General features: G+C 32.1%; 1 pseudogene; it reads right to left on the bottom strand.

Moving 5' to 3' along the window:
- Positions 1–6,580: 6,580 nt before the first annotated feature.
- Positions 6,581–8,792, bottom strand: LOC107957714 (chalcone synthase 2-like; annotated as a pseudogene).
- Between the last annotated feature and the right edge of the window lie 7,907 nt (positions 8,793–16,699).

Raw genomic sequence — 16,699 nt, 5'->3', positions numbered from 1 at the left:
CGGATTAGTGTGAGAGGTTATGTGAAATCATACGATATATCTATGTCACATGAGCTCACTTTTATGTGAGAGTTTATCTGCCTATTATAAATGATGAGATGTGCATATTCGGTAAATGGATGGTATGCCCGAAGGAAGAGTGAAATAAAAATACGAACAACTATGTTATAATTTGATTGTTATCTGTTGACACTGCTTAAAACTTACTAAGCATTGTAATGCTTACTCCGTTTACTCTGTTTCCTCTGTTTTATAGATCTCATTGCGAAGCTACAGGCTCGGGGATCGTCAGCAACTAGTCACACTATCACTATCCACCGCTTGTTACTGCTATGTTTAGAATTATTTTATGGCATGTATAGAATAGACTAGTGGCGGAAGAATATTTTTTGTTAATGTATATAAGCCATGCGAAAATGGCATCTTTTGAATGTTTACTTAGTGAAGTTTAAATTTTACCTCTGGCTGTGCTTAGTACTTATTTAAATGAACGATCTTTATTTCAAGAAAAAGTTCAAAATTTTACTGTTCTGACATGAGTTACAAGTCTGGTAATGCCCCTTACCTATTCTGGCGACGGTTACGGGATAGGGGTGTTACAGAGTATATGTAACATGACTATTATTAGTGTTGATTTATTAGCATGGCATAGTGCATTGCATGAGGCGACATTATACGGAGAAATAGTGACAGTTTATTAAATCTACAAACAAGTGGTGGCTTGTTCACAAACCTAATGGCAGTTTGTTTAATCTGCAACTATGTTGTGTACTCATAACAAGTGACAATAATTGCAAATATTTTTATCTAAAATACTAGTGGTTTAACTACGTTTTTTTTCTTTACAAAGTGGCAGTTTATCTACAAAGCAGTGGTGGGTCGTCCACAATCCAGAGTGATATGGTACATGAATTCTAGGGAACTCATAAGTGAGCTGTGTAGTAGAGTTGAGCAGAATTATTTTGTTAATTTGAAACTGCATTGCATTCATTAGCATGTGCATATAAAACTATGATTTCTAAAATAATGTCGTGAAGTGATGCAATGTAAAATCATTAATCTAAAGTGCTTTATGATTGTGATTATTCTTAGAATTGTTTACTCATGTGCTTTGTATACTGTTTTGTTTTGGGTTCCTTGTGATTGAACTCACACTGAGCTTTCGTAGCTTACCCCTTTATTTTTTTCTTTTCAGATAACTCACAAGGTTAAGACGCAGACTTGACATTCAGAGGGTTGGCTCAGAATATTAATTTCTATATAAAAGTAGTAGTTTATCCACAACGTGGTATGAAGCTAGAGGTGTAACGCCCCTAACCCGTATCCGCTGCCAGAATAGGGTTTCGGAGCATTACTACCACTTACAAATCACTAAAAAAAATTCACTTAAATACTTATCAATTCAATGCATCAATAAATATATTACCATTCAATCAATGGCTTGGCACTTGCCTAAGCATCAACAACAACACTTGTTAGTGTACTTACACATATTTCATATAAATTCTTGTTTTCTGAATATGTCATATTTGAATTTCATACTCGTCTTAACTTACATATTTTCCTTATGTTAACATATAAAGGATAATCTCATATGTACATGTCATGATACATATCATTCATTTCATTATATCAACATTTCATGCACCATCATTTCCTTATATCTTAGGTATATTTATTTCGGTAATGGTTCGTATTAAACTTAACATAATTTAAATTCCATGTACCTATACTTATTTCATTTATCTATCTTATAAATTATTTCATACAACTATTTTGTACATTTATTTCCATATGACCAATTCCTGTAAACATTTCACATTACCATTTTGTATAACCAATTCATTTAACCATTTGTTATATTACCTGAATATTAGTTGTTCAACAGATATCTTGGCGTTTCTCTTCCACGATCTTATTTATCTTCAACATGATGCCATAGTGTCTTTCAACTATGGTCTTACTCATTTTCTGTCATGTTGCCATGGTATCATTCAACCATGGTCTTATTCATTTCCCCGTCACGTTGCCATGGTATCTTTCAACCATGGTCTTAAACATTTCATGTCACGTTGCCATGGTATCTTTCAACCATGGTCTTACACATTTCATATCAGGTTGCCATGGTATCTTTCAACCATGGTCTTACACGTTTCATATCAGGTTGCCATGGTATCTTTCAACCACGGTCTTACACATTTCATATCAGGTTGCCATGGTATCTTTCAACCATGGTCTTACACGTTTCATATCAGGTTGCCATGGTATCTTTCAACCATGGTCTTACACATTTTCTATCAGAGAGCACACTCCTGCAAACCTCATTCTTACAGTGGGATTACCAGTCCAGGATAAATCCCCTGTAATATAATCTCATAGAGTATTGTCGGGATTACCAGTCCAGGCTAAATCCCCTGCAACGACAATTACTCTAATGAGCTTGGATCTGAATTACCAGTCCAGGCTAAATTCAGACCCTAATTCGGATTACCCGTCCAGGCTAAATCCATTTTCCACATATTCTTCGGGAGGGCTATATCAGGATAGGATCACCCGTCCGGGCTAGATCCTTTTTACGGTCAATTCCTTTTCAGAGATCCATCGAATTTTCCTTCCATTCAACAGGGATTTATTTTCAAGTTATATCGAGTATTTACCAATATTTCATCAATTATCATAAATTGAATATTCAAATCATATTTTCATTACATAACCACATATTTCAAGTGTTCAAAAATACAATTCAAGTTACGCAAACTTACCTCATTGATTGTTCGTGTTTATGATTTCATTATTCTGATATATTTTCTTTTCCATGATCAAGTCTCGTATTTGTGTCGTCTGGATATTTATAAATAAATTTGATCATCATTTTCATTCATTTCATATTCTAATGCATTTAATTAACGCTCCAGGCAAAAATTACCATTTTGCCCCTAAACTTTTAATTAATGACGATTTCATCCTTAGGGTCAAGAAAATAAAATTCTTGCAATTTAATCCTTATTTCTAGCTATTACTATCATACATATCGATAACCGTCCATGAATTCTATAAAATATCAAAATTTTTCACAATTTCAACACTTTTCAATTTAATCCCTAAAACATGTTTTCCCCCGATCTTGAACTGAATTGATAATTTCGTTAAATTTTGTAATTTAAATAATAAAATAATCTATTTCATGCAATTTAGTTATTTTTGACATTTTTACAAAATTGCCCATAAAGTTTTACTTTTATTCAATTTAGTCCCTAAGCCTAAAACATGCAAATTAGCCATGCTAGATGAATATTCATACATATTTTACTCCTCCTCTCCATTCCACATCCTTAATTTATATAACATGCAACAAGTAACATATTCAATAATTTCACTATTTACTTATATGTACATTCAAAACTGTCCATTTGCGTCATAGTAACTAAATTATTTATATATTAAGCTACAGAACTCAAAATTAAGATCCGTTAAACTTTCCTGAAACTAGAGTCACATGTCTTATTACCATAAAAGTTTCAAAATTTGTGGTTTATCCAATTAGTATAGTTTATTCATTAAAGTCTCCCCTGTTTTGCTATTTGACAGTTCTGACCACTCTTCACTAAAGTTTAATTATCTCTTTAAACAGAATTCAAATGATGTTATAATTTGTTTCTTATAAAAATAGACTCATTAAGGAATTTAACCATATAAAGTATGTAACAAAATTATTTTTTTATAAATTTTAGTGATTTTTCCAAGTCAGAACAAGGGATCTTGAAATCATTCTGAACCAGTCTCACAAAAATATAAATATCTCAGAATACAGAATTACTTTACTTTCTCTATTTATTTTATATAAAAATAGACTCAATAAGCTTTAATTCCATATCACTCTTAGCTTCTAATTCAATTTCTATCATATTTGGTGATTTTTCAAAGTTAGCCTATTACTGCTGTCTAAAACTACTTTAGTGCAACATATTGGTTACCAAGTTTATAACACTCCTATTTCCATTTTCTACCATATTTCCCATTATTTTCTCTCATTTCCCTTCACTAATATATCAAAAACATGGAACCATATAAAATAAAACTCTACATTAACATCAATTTCATGCTTTTTCAACAATATTAGACTTAAAAATATATTGAAATCTTAATGTTCTTACCTTTTCTTATTAACTTCAATCTTTAACTTGATTTTTCTCTCTCCTCCAGCTTCTATTTCTTAAATCCAACTTGATATTCTTGCTCCCCATCATCTCCTTGCTATCTTTCTCTCTTGATGGCTATGGAAATTCTTTCAATTTTTAGGTGAGAATAATGAATTTTTGGTGAAAGGACTAAATTGTAAAGAAAGAAAACTTCTTTTCTTCTTACTCTTTCTCACGTTGGTTTGCATGGAAAGGAAAGGTGATGAAAATTCTTCATCTTTCTTTTCCTTATATACTAAATAAATAATAATAAAATAATATTAAATATCTCATAAAATATTAATAAAATAATATTTATCTAATTAATTAATTTAAAATATCATCAACATAATCATTACATTCTAGAATTCTCTCTCTTACTAATTGACCATTTTGCCCTTCATGATCTTTTAGAATTCCATCCTTGAGTCATCATTTAATTTGGTAAAATTATAATTTAGTCCCTCATAGTTCTTCACTTATTCAATTTGGTCCTAATTTATCCATTTTCCTTAGTTTCTAGATCATTCTACCCTTAAAATATTTACACTATTGGTCCTTCAACTTTTTCATATTTACACTTTAACCCCTTAAGTCTTGAGTATTTACTCTTAGGCAACAAAACTTTTTTGACTTTTACAATTTAGTCCTTTCCTGAATCAAGATATCATAATTTACTTCCCAATGTTTCCATAACTCAAAACTTCCCTTTTTATCACTTTATTTCCTTATTTTATTATATCAAGGATAATATATTACTGTAAAGATTTTCGGGGTATTACAAGAGGAGTTCTAAGGAACTTCTAATTGTGGTGTGTAGCGGTGAGGTAGAACCTTTTTACTGTTAAACCAAATTTGCATTGCATTCATAAGCAATTACATGGCTACAAACATTGAAGTATTATGTTGATTAGTTGCTCTGAATTACGATATTTTGTATTGCTAATTAGTTGTGGTTTGTTCTATGAGTTGATATTCCTCTTGACTTGTTTGTTGTTTGCTAATTAGGGTCTCGGCTCGGTTTTATTTACTAAAATATAGTTATTATTTGATATCTTAAGGATTGCCGTGGCATGGGACTTAGGTTTTGTTTTCTTTTAACATAAATGACATTTAATTGATTTTAGGATATCAAAATATGAATATTAATTAATTATGCATAAACTTCTATTTTTATTAAAAATTTAAACTATTATCACTTTTTCGTTGCTAATTTATAAATAAAAATTGAGTATTAAATAAATCAGAAAATTAACTAAGTTTTCTTAAAAGTAGCCACTGTTACATAGTAAAGTTAAATTAAATCGGTTTTTGGTAACCCGTGAGTTTTCTAAAAGTAAACAAATGTTCTAAAACAACTGTTTTAATCCCTCGATCACTATTAGGCTATTCCAGTGACTAATGTAATCTCCCGAATCTTGAACTAACATTTAGACCAAATTGAGAAAACTACAAATTATAACCTACTTAAAAGACCCTGTGGAGTCAACCACGTATATGAAGGGAGAGCTCGCACTGATAAGGAGTTGCCCAACCAAAAGCTCCTGTATACTTTGTGAATTGTTGTTAGGGCACATCAGGTCTAGTTAAAGAATTCTTACATCACATCCTATAAAATTTATCGTAACTTTATTGATAACTCTATAAAATATAATCATATCATCTTCTATCACATTTAGTAGACCTATTGTCAGTACGTTATAACCCTACTATCAATCTTTATTTTCTTCTAACTCATTTATTAATGAAATTCGCACCGTTGTATCCGTTTATAATTGAGCGCTGCTTGTAATCAAAAGCATGTAAAAATCAACTTGACTAATTTATTTTTTAGTTTTGTTATTAGATTAGTGAGTATAGTGAGTTATTTTTTATTCTTACTGTCTTTATTCAAATTTAAAAAATCAATCAAATTGACTTTTCGTTTTTTTCCCACATAATTTATTGCAATTAAAAATGTTCTAATATTAGTAAAAAATTAAATTATAATATATTTTCATATTACTACTAGTTATGCATATATTGGAAGTGAGAAGTAACAACGCAATTTACAAGTTTTGGTAGTAAATTTAAGAAAGAAATTTAATTATTACAGTTGGCTATTTTTTATTAGGATGGAAACAGTAAAAGGTATGTAAGTTTGGCATGAATATAAGTAAATTTTGATGAAAGGCTTTCCCATATTTTTGCTTTTGTTTTTGGAAACAAATTTGCTTCTTCTTTTGATAAGGTATAGCCATGAAATGATGGCATTTTACAAAGCAAAATTTAAGGAAGATTTTTATATTTTTGTTTATCTGTTACAGTTGTGTCCTTTTTATTAGCTGAAAGTTTTTCAATAAAAGCCAAATTAGTGGTTGAGTTGAGTAATATACAAATGCACCACATCACCTTACACACAGTTTTGAGTAGTCAAATTTTTTCTCGCCAATAAACTTTTATTAATAAAGAATTTAAATTTAGTAATTAATCTTCGTAAGAAAAGAACTTTATGAAATTCAAGCTGGAGAATACATAACAAATTTTTGTTGTGTCCAATGTCCTTAAACTTTCCATTCTACTTAAAAATATATTTTAGAATTAGATTACATCTTTCTTTTCTTGTATCAACAATAAAATAGTAAAATTTATGATATTGCCTGCTTATAAAATAAAAATTGTTCACCCACTCAACCACAATAAAGCATTATAGATGGGACCACAACTTTAATTTAGTTGTCTTATTTAACAAGTGGATATTATGGACTCTACACCTAATTATACTGGGATTTTTATTTTGGAGATCATGTGGCAAGATTTTCTTCGGCTTGCGGCTTTTTCCGCCTTGTTTCCATTTACAAGGCTAGTTAATAATTAAGCTGAATCCACAGCAATGCTACGAAGCACCACAGTCTCCACCGTGAGACCTGGCCCAAAGGCCAGTAAGACGCCCCACTTTAGCCCTTCAGTGGCGGCGGTGGTTTTGCCTTCTTCTTTTGACCTTTTTCTCATCTCATCAAGAGCAAATAGGACGCTTGGACTCCACATGTTTCCATATTCACTTAAAACATCCCAGCTTGCTTTAAGCTTGTCGCTTCCCAATCCAAGTTTCTCTGCAATACGTTTAAGAACAGCTGGGCCACCGGGATGAACTACGTAAAACAATTTGTTCCAATCATCAACACCAGATGGACCTAATGTTTCGAATAAGCATTGCTCAATGTTGTTGGCAATCACATTGGGCAACTTTTTAGACAAATAATACGCCATACCCATTTCACGTATTTTTGCTATTATCACGTCATCAGAGTCGGGGATAACAGCCTGTTTAGCTGATACAATTTGAAACAAAGGGCGCTCGTTGATGGTGGCGTTAGGGTTGGCACCGACAATGACAGCTGCAGCTCCGTCAGAAAAAAGTGCATGCAGATCCCACGAGCACGTCTAAATGGGTCTCCGAGGGTGGCTGGAAAGACCCTACCATGATCTCAGAGCACACAGCAAGTACTCGAGCTCCGGGATTGTTCTCTGCCAAATCCTTTGCGAGGCGCAGGGCAGTCCGAGCAGCAAAGCAACCTTGTTGATAAAGCATGAATCTCTGAACTGAAGATTTTAGGCCGATGAGCTTTGCAAGCTGATGGTCAGCAGCTGGCATGTCGATCCCTGATGATGTACAAAATATAAGGTGAGTGATGTTGAAATGGGTTGTCCCCATTCTTTGATGGCCTTCAATGCCGCGTCCTTGCCAAGCTTGGGCACTTCAGTTACAAGGATTTCTTGACGAGCATCAAAAGATGGAGCCTTGTAGATAATTAAGTTTGGATGCTTGCTGATAATATCTTCCGTCAGGTGCATGTAACGTTTCCTAATTGCAGATTTCTCAAAAGCACTAAGAGTTTAAAACCATAGCAGGCATCTTCATGAAAATATAAAGTAAACTGTTTTTATTTGAAATATCGGTCACCAGTTCAAGTTTTGGTTAACTAACTAAACGCAACATGTTTTTGGACTTCTATGAGTATCTATTTCTCTTATTTATTCGTTGAGCTGTTTAAATTTTTTGTCAATTTGAAACTTACTTGATATGATATTATTTATATGAAAAGAATAATTTAAGAATTATTAAAACATGCCAAAAAAAAAAAGAATGAAACATAGTGTATTGCATGTAAGTTATTATGTTTAAAAAATCAACATTTTAGGGCAAGCAAACTCTTTTTGAAAGTTCGAAGCAGACAAATTTAGCTAAAAGAAAGAAAGAACAAAAGCAAAATTGATAAAAAAAAAAGTATAACACTCTTTTTGAAAGTTGGAAGCAGACTAAATTTAACTTAAAAAAAGAAAGAACAAAGGCAAAATTGCTAAAAAAAATGTAAGTATTTATAATTATTCCTATCTCAGTTGAAAGAAATCTCTCTTTGGTAATAAAGATTTGCATTAAAAAGTTAAAAAGAAAATCAAGGTAACCCTTTGATACTTACATATACGTCGAAACTTATCTTTCAAAGATGTAAGATGGTGGCTTTTAGTAACTCGAAAGTAAAAATCAGGGTAATCAACTTGGTAGAAACAATGAGGCGGATTTGCAGTGCCAATCGCTAGAACCGCAGCTCTTCCTCGGCGGTTCTCATTCATTGTATCTAACGACCCCATCCAGCTATTTCAGTTTTCTTCAAATTGAGTTTATTAGAATGGGATTGGGAAATGGTATATTATGGTTGATGGTGGTGGCTGTGAGTTCCCTAGTATTTAATATTTAGGGGCCAAGAGCATTTATTGTATCTACTTTATATATATATATATATTTGAGGCCAGATTTAATAATCTTTATATGATAAGAAATCAATGTGATTAATATCACATGTCATATTAAATATTAATGTGTAGAAGGATAGGATAATTTTATAAATAAAATAAATAGAAGAAAGTAAGAGGAGAGTAGAGATAACAATGAAAGCATTTGGTGGAGGAAATCAGATATACTTTTTATCTTTCCGGTAGTCGCCAACTCGCCATCTATTCAGGTTTTCAAAGGCATCTTTTCAATCATTCAGCTTCACTCTAATGTAACGTCTCCATTAAATGAATCATACAAATCTTTTTTCAAAGTTTTTCTCTTTTTATTTAATTAGCTCATTTGTTTATGAGATCCACAAATTCACATATTTATTGAGTATACCCTTGTATCCTTTGATGCTTTATAATTAGAGTTGATTGAAATAATTTTTAGAGAAAACTTTGTATATTTTTTAATATCTTTAAATTTTAACAAAATTTATAAAAAACCAAATATATAAAAATCTAAGGATATAATTAAAAAAATTATGTTTAAAAATAGATAAATTTGTTTTATTCAAAAAGAAAAAAAAATTATTTCTTTTTATTCATTATTTTTAGTTAAAATTTCGTTTTCCTCATCCTCACTACATTTAAAATCTAGAAAAATTTATCAATTTTAATTTTTTTTTAAAAATACAAGGAGAGTAAAAAAAAATTAACCATAAAATATAAGAAAACCAATTTAATTTTTTTTCATAATATTTTATATATAATAATAGAAAAGTTTAATGTCATCATTGATTTTTTTTTTTCCATTTTTGAAATTGACAGACAAATGTTTTTTAAAGGTATCAATTTATTCCAATTTGGAATTATTTGTCACCTAAGAGGCATTTATAGTTTGTTTTCATTCTGTATTTAAACCATCAAAATGAGAATCGATGCAGACACATAATTCGCAAGTTTTTCACCTTTCTTTATACAAAAATGATTTACTTTAGTCAGTTTGCCTTTTGGTGGGCTAGGTACATATTATAATCAAAATGGCAACGAAAACTACAAAATAATATTAGGTACTAAAATTTTAAATTTTAAAAAATACAGAAATTAAAAATGATTAAATTAAAATATAAGAATTAAATTTAAAACTTTTATAAAGTATAAGGACTAATATTAAAATTTTACATGAAAAACTTTCTTGTTGGGATTATTAATATATTAAATTTAGCAACAATTGCAAATATTTCAATCTTACACTACGACATTTAATGTTGTTACTATTAATAAAGAAAAAGTTAAATTACATATTAATATTTTACAGTGGTTGCTAATATTATAATATTTAACAACTATTTTTAGTGTTACATATAAATTCATAACAACATTTGTCATTTTATTTAATATTTTGAAGATTATATTTAGCAACTAAATATTTTGATATTACAATATAAAATATTGTGAAATTTAGTTGTTAATATCCACTTTTCTTGGAATGGGTGGCTTTAGGTAGGATGTGCATAATTTGATTTTAATTGAATTAATCGATTGAATTAAATTATTTTGGTTAATCGAGTGACCATCGAATTTAATTCAGTTAGGGATCAATTAAGGTTTTTTTTAAAAAAAATTTTGTTTAGTAATTAATTCGGTTTGAAATCGGATAATTAACTAAATTAATGATTAACCAGAATTATTAATAATAAAATATTATAGGTGTTGGGATCGACCCGATTAAGTAACAAAAAAATAGCAGAATAAATTGAGAAATTGAACACACAAATTTAACGTGGAAAAACCCTTTCAAAGAAGATAAAAAATCACGGGTAAAGATAATTTTACTATAATGGCAAAAGAACGAAGAGTACAAAAGATAGAGATAAAAACTAAACCCCGAAAACCCGAAAACAAAGAACACTCAAAACGTTAACACAAAATTCTCTAAATGTGTTATGAGTTCTAATCTCTAATGGGTTTACTTTCTAAGGTTGTAAAAGAGCCTATTTATAGGCTAAATTCATAAGTCAAATAATAATAAAATAATCTAAACTAATCAATGTTGATTGAAACAAATAAATAGAGTTTAACTAGAAGTTTATTTCTCAAATTTGACTGAAATAGGAGTCATACTTAATAAATCTCCACCTTGACTCATATTTCCATAACGCCACCTTTGCCAAAGCCCGCCACGAGCCTATTTTGAACTATACAGGGAACTGAGTCGAATCTGTGCTTAGAAACTGGAAGACTTCTAGCCTTCGACTTATACAATTAAAACTTATGATTTTAATTAATTTGATTAATGGTAATTCGGATAACTTTTAGAAGATGGAAGGTGTAAACTTTCGCCCTCTTGCCTCGCTGGGTATAATGCAAAGGCAGAGTTACAAGAAGGGTCTGCTACGTGATTCAAGTTGTAATTTGAGCTTCACTCGTGAATAACTTAAGCAAACTTTGGTTATTGCCAGTCAAGAAGACAATTCTGTTAATTACTTTTTGTCTTGTTAATGCTTGTCGCTTAATAATGGAAATTCATTTGTTAAAAGAGAGAGAAACTTATATACTTGAAAAGAAGAAGAAATGACAGGGCAATGGAGAGTAATAACTAGGTTTTTCATGTTCATCTTTTCACATCCAAAAAGAATATATTAATAATGTAAAGAGAACAAAGCTAGCATCTGACGACTAGTTGGTAATTAAGTTGAATCCAAAGTAAAGTTTCGAAGAACCACGGTTACACTGTGAGACCAGGCCCAAAGGTGAGTAAAACACCCCAGTCTAACCCTTCCCTCGTGGTGGTGGTGGTGACGACTTTGCCTGCTTTTACTATGTTTTTTCTCGTCTCATCAAGAACAAATGCATGCTTGGACTCCACATGTGTTTCCATATTCACTAAGCACATGCCAATTTGCTTTAAGCTTCTCGTTTCCCAATCCAAGCTTCTCTTCAATTCCTCTGAGGATAAATGGTCCTCCAGGATGGACTATGTAGAACAATGTGTTCCAATCACCAATACCATATGGATTGAACGTTTCCACTAGGCATTGTTCAATGTTGTTAGCAATCAAGCATAATTGCAGCCCACATGGCGAAACAAGTACAAAATATACAAGCAGAGATCAAACAAAGACTTGAAAAGATCAATGCTAAATAAAAAGTTGTTGCTAACAAGCATCGAAGTTGTCAAACTTTTGAAGAAAAATATAATGCTATGGTGCTTTTTTGAAGGAAAGGTTTCTAGTTGGCACGTATAACAATCTACAACACAGTAAGTATGGGATGAACTCATTTTAAAAAAGATAAATGACAATGGTTATGTAATGGAGCTATCAAAGAATATGCAAAATCTCTAGAACTTTTAATGTAATTGATCTCTCCACCCTTTATCATCCATCTGATGAACTTTTATATTTGGAAGATAAATTAACTCGAGGACAAGTTCTTTTTTGAGAAGGGGACTAATGTAGTTATTTAGATAAATTTTATCATTATTTTTATTTAAGTAGATTTATTTTTTTTTCTTTAGATAATTCATTTAGATAAAATTTGTTATTTAACTAGTAGGTAAAATTATAACATAAATTAACTACTTATCAAAATTTACATAAACATACACAATTTGTTGATACACGATATTAACGAGGTTGAAGAAAAAGGAAGGGATGGTGATGAGGAAGGCTGATTCACCTACGTCGGAGCTGAGAGCTGAAAAAGTAGGAGAATGGAGGGGAGAGGATGATGACTTGGTCTCTTAGGGTTTGGGGGTATTTATAGGCGAGATGGTGATTCCTGGGCGGTCCCTTTTTTAGGAGAGTGCACCTATTAATAACAAATGACTTAATAGAGGACTCGACCGAGAGGTCAAGGATGGACGGTTCTTTCAGTGAGGGGATAGTTGGTCACTAAGAGACCATTTGAATGGTAAAAAGTGGAGGGTTTCTTGCGAGTCTCTCCAACTGGGTCTCGTGTTGCCACGTGTCCCTGTCACGATAGGGGTATAACAATAGTCCCCTCCACCAGTCAAGAGTTAAGTTATAAAGTGATTGTGCCTTGAGACCATTTGTAAATTGCCCTCACAAGTGGTAGTTGTTGCAAATGAAGCAATGAGACGGAGGATGCAAATATTAGCTTGATGATCCAATAATGTACAATGCCTTGTGAGGCTATTAAAATTCATGTCTACCCCTTTTAACAATATGTCGGCGGATCCCAAATGGGTGTATATATATAAAGGTTTTTTGTGGGACTCATATTGTGGTCAACATTCATTTCTGTAATAATTGCCGTTCCTTCCTAGTTGAAGGAAATGTTATTCGTGAGTATTTAAAAATATCCTAACGTTGAAGGAAAAATGACCATTCGATATTAAGCTCACCTTGAAGGTAATAGCAACCATTCGAGATTATGCAAATGTAATGAGATGAGCCATCATTTGATGAATAAACCCTTAGTGGAATGAAAATGAACCTTCAACGGAAAGGTATGAGAGTTGTAACTTGGGTGGTTCTATGGGAAGGTACTCGTGGGAAGGTATTGTGGATGGGTACTTTGGGAAGGGTACTTGTGGGAGGGAATACATGGGAAGGTACCGTGTATTGATTTTTGAAGGTACATCTCACCTCCATGAAGATCTATTGTACACACAGAGGGGCTCAAATGTTGATTTTTGAAGATATGCTTCACCTTTACAAAGAATCGTTGAATGGTTCACAAAGGGGGACGAAAGTTGATGTTTAGAGATATACCTTGCATCCACAGAGAGTCACTAAACAGTTCATGGAGGGGCCCAAATGTTGATCAAAGATAGATTGCACTATCGTCGACTCTCGCAGCTTGGAATTACGTAAAGAGTAATAAATGTCCTACTCCCACACATGGAGGAGGTTTACAAGAGGTCCTACTCCTATATATGAGGGGCTTACAAGAGGTCTTGCTCCTACACATGGGAGAAGGCTTACAGGGGGTCCTTCTCCCACACAGGGAGAGGGCTTATAGAAAGTCCTACTAACAGAACCGAAAGAATTTGATATAAACCAAGATCTGTCATGTTAGATCATTAAGAACAAAACTATATGCAGAAGCGTATTTGAACCCATTAATTGTTGAAGATTGCCCAGAAGGTTTTGATTTTCTAAGAAAATAGTTTTTTTTCTCTTAGTATAACTTTCTGATGGGGATGAAAAAGACATACAAGATATATCTATTACTTGGGGACCACTAACTCTTTAAAATAACTAATTATTAAATTAGTTTTGGGTATTTATAATTTGGTCCCTCATCAAATTATAAATACTACTTATGGTATCTACACATTATTTCCATAACACTTTAATACCTATGACACTTATAATATAATTGGTCACTTAATTTTGTATCGCACTTTATAATAACATTATACATTATACATATGTGCCCATAATTTGTCTACTTTACACTCTCTCTTTCACAACTAGGAATTTTATATTAATATGATTTGACTTAAAATGAGTTTTTGTTGTTGTTGGAATACAACACTAATGACTTATTGTCACAAAATAATTTGAGTAATCTTTTTATATTCTCCAAAATGCGCAGTCCAGTGATAAAGTTTTGCAGTCATAGTCCACGGTTTGATGTCTCGTAACATGCTACAAACTTTGCTGCCATAATGTAATTGAAAGAATTCATATAATTTTGATAATTATCTTTTTTCCCAAATTATTACGGAAAAAAAAGTCGAAACCCTTTGTGGTTTCTCTTTTAACAGCTTCCTTCTTTATTTATTAAATATAGATATATACATGCATTGCATTGCATGTTGTCACCCATGGCGAGGTTCCTTAACCCCGCTTCATGAGATTGCTATTGCTATTCATATATTATTAATATGCTTGTATGTTTATGCATATTAAAAGAAAAGAAAGATCTGACTTACAATAGGGATAGCGGGTCAGTGAAAGGGAAATGAAGGGGATGTCCATTGAGTTTGGTCGAAAACTACAACAAAGCAGAGCAGAGAGCTAGTTAGCTATTACCTAAAATTTTCACTTTCAAGTACTTTTGTATGAGTGATAGGTAAAGTTGGTAATTAACAAAATATAAAAATAGTAGTTATATTTATTAATTATTATTTTTTAAGATAATGAAAATTTTAAATTCTAAATCTTAACACTCACTAATTAAAAATAAAATAATAATAGTAATTGAAAAGAAAGGTCCTTAACAAATTTCAAGTTTTCTTCACTCTTTCTTTTGACAAGAAACCATACTAAAATCTACGCAACTCTACTAAAAAGTCTGTAATACTGAAACAAAAATTAACCCATAAAAATCCCTATGATGTAGCTCTAACTCTTTTACTACCTTAACCCACATGTAGAAGACACCTCAAAAATTGAGTACATGGGATGACCCAAAAAAGAACAGAAATTTTTTATCAATAACTAGAACTTTGGCGCCCAAATTAATGATTAGAGAAATCTAAAAGGAATATTGAAGGAGAAAAGATATAGTTACTGAATTCAAAGAATTAATCAATGTAAATATGTTACCCTCCCCAATCACTTTGATAACGTGTCACTATGATAATAAAACCATGAATCACCAACAATGACGGTTTCCCATTTAATAAAAAGAATGAAGCGCACAACTCTTTCTCGGAAAAAGAATTTAATGGCACTCATTTTCGCTAAATCTTTACTACTCTTGGCAATTTAACCATACAACAACAACAATAGCATCAACAATGACCCCTATACATCAAACCATATGTTCATAGAGCAATGCCCTAATGTATTTCAATATTCTAACAGCTAAGGCAAACGGTCAGCAGTCACTGACCGTATAACAAAGTGCTAAGAAACTAAAAAAGCATATCATTACACTTTCTCGAAGAAACTTTTGATTGCCTTGGCTTAAACCAATCTTTAAAAAACATCAGAAAAACAGCATATCATGAGACGGAGTAAGAATAAAAGAGAGACAAGAAAAGGGAAATAAGAGAGAAGAAGGAGAGAGGAAAACTTAGTGATTAGCATGTACGGATCACCATGAAAGAGCTCAAAGAAAGTAGTCGTAGGGACGAAACTATGCAAAACAACAAAGGAAAATCAATGTGAAAAATTCAGGGAATGAAAAAGGCACCGTCCACGCTCACCGCACTATTGTTGATACGCGAAATCAACGAGATTGGAAAAAGAGGAGGGGATGTTAGACGAGGAAGACCGGTTCACTCACATTGGGGCCGAGAACTAAAAAAGTAGGAGAGTGGAGGGGAGAGAATGATGGCTTGGCTTCTTAGGCTTTGTTGGAAGGAAATGGGAGACCCCCTTTCTATGTTGTGCTTTTGGGACATTTACAGGAGAGGTGATGATTCTCTAGTAGTCTCCTTTTGAGGAGAGTGCACCCGTTAATAACGAATGGCTTAATAGAGGACTCGAAAGGTGGTCAAGGATAGATGGTTCCTTCTGGGGGAGAGATAGTTGGTCATTAGGTGACTATGCAGACAATACAAGGCGGAGGGTTGCTCGAAGGTGTCTCTAGCTAGTTTTCATGTTGCCATGTGTCCCCATTGGGATAGTTGTATAACAATATCCTAAACTTTATTATAATATAACAAAATATGTTAATATGAAATGAATAAACAACAGATTATCTATTTAAGAAGGTGCCATTTGAGGAGAATGGGATGATTGTTTTAGGTAGGCGATGCCATTGAAGAAAATCAAATAAATGTAATAGATAAACGGAAGGTGGACCAGGAAACGATTAATGATAAATGTCTACTC

This window comes from Gossypium hirsutum, chromosome A05, assembly GCF_007990345.1.
Source record: "Gossypium hirsutum isolate 1008001.06 chromosome A05, Gossypium_hirsutum_v2.1, whole genome shotgun sequence".
Taxonomy (NCBI): Eukaryota; Viridiplantae; Streptophyta; class Magnoliopsida; order Malvales; family Malvaceae; genus Gossypium; species Gossypium hirsutum.
The sequence above is the reverse complement of the archived record's forward strand: the minus strand, read 5'-3'. Positions and strand labels throughout refer to the sequence as shown.